The sequence below is a fragment of the Microtus ochrogaster genome, linkage group LG5 (assembly GCF_000317375.1).
Source record: "Microtus ochrogaster isolate Prairie Vole_2 linkage group LG5, MicOch1.0, whole genome shotgun sequence".
In the NCBI taxonomy this organism is placed as follows: domain Eukaryota; kingdom Metazoa; phylum Chordata; class Mammalia; order Rodentia; family Cricetidae; genus Microtus; species Microtus ochrogaster.
In genome coordinates, this window is record NC_022031.1 from 11387517 (window position 1) to 11388968 (window position 1452).

Genomic DNA, 1452 nt, shown 5'->3' on the forward strand with positions numbered 1-1452 from the left:
AGCCCCAGAGCAATGCACTGTGTGGCAGAAGAGAGGCAAGAAAACAAACAGTGTAATATACTTGCAATGTCAGAGAAGAGGGCATCAAGAGAAGAGCATGGCCTGCCTAAAGGAACGAGACAGCTTCTCCGGGGAGGCGTTTTCTCAATGGCTTTCTTCATAATATGCTCAGTGGATGAAGGGAGGATAGACTGCAGGGAGAGGAATGGTTTGTGGAAGCACGGAGGTGGGAGGCTTGCTCCCCTGGTGTGAAGGGCATGTAGTCATTTGGTTCATTGAAAATCTGAATGGGGCTTCTGCAGCTACAAGTCATTCATCAAGGAGAGGTGCCCATTTAGGGAGGAATCCACAAGTCAGTTTGAAAAAGCTGGTGGAGGCGAAAAGTGAGAAAGGAGCATGGGAAACATTTCCGGAAGGCAAATGAAGAGAGAGCCGACATCATATCATAGGAGATCTACCCCACAGTCATTGTGCCTATGCGTATGTTACCACATTTGTCTCTAAACATGGTAATCAGTAAGGTAACAGGCCCACAACACCGTCTCATTGGTAAAGCTGGTTTTAAAATGACTAAAATCACAGGCCCACAGACATTTCCCAGGCAGACAAACAATGCTAAGAGGGAACACCGAAAAGAATGCCAGCGGGTAACTTTGTCAGAACACAATAACAGTTCTATTTCTAGATTTCTATTATCATGTTATTTTTGGTGCCATTTATTTAAAGGGCTGAGTTCATAGATCTTCATTAACTAGGTTGACGTTATCTGGCCATACCTAACCCACATCAAAATCAGGACGAATGAACAAGTAATTTGAGTTTTCTAGCACTCTTCAAAAAAAACCAAGGATCTAGGACACTGTTTTAAGACGATCCTCATTTTTGGCTGCAAGAATTTCTTCTTCATATAGCCACACAATTTTTATTTTTATTTTTTCTAGTGAATGAAGCTTGGGCATCCAGCCAACGCCGAGGAGCAGGTGATGAGGGCTTATTAGCCTTTTCAGGTTGAGATAGCGAGCTAACCTCCTCTCTCTCCTCCCTCCCCCAGTTTAAAAAGGTGCAGGAGCCGCCGATGCGTGCGTCGCACCGCGGCGGAACGGACGCGGGATGGTCGCGCGTCCCCGGCTCAGCAGAGGCGGGTAGTCAGCGAGCCGGGGAAGGTAGGAGAAGAGGGTCGGGGCCCGGCTGCCGTGCAGGGCACAGCCGTGGGCCAGTGGGTGCGGGAGAGGCTGCCAGGCCGGTGCTGGAGCACCTCTGCAGCCGCGGGGCGGGCGCCGTGCCTTGCGGGGTGCTCTCAGCGCGCTCCCCGCAGCGGTTCCGGGAGGGGCCTTGGGGTGACCCGTGATCCCTAGCCCCGCAGCGGCCCCGGGACTGCGGGGGGCCGGGCGGCCACCAGGGGGCGGGAGCTGCGCGGCGAACAATGGCCGCACGACCGCGGCGGGAGGCGGG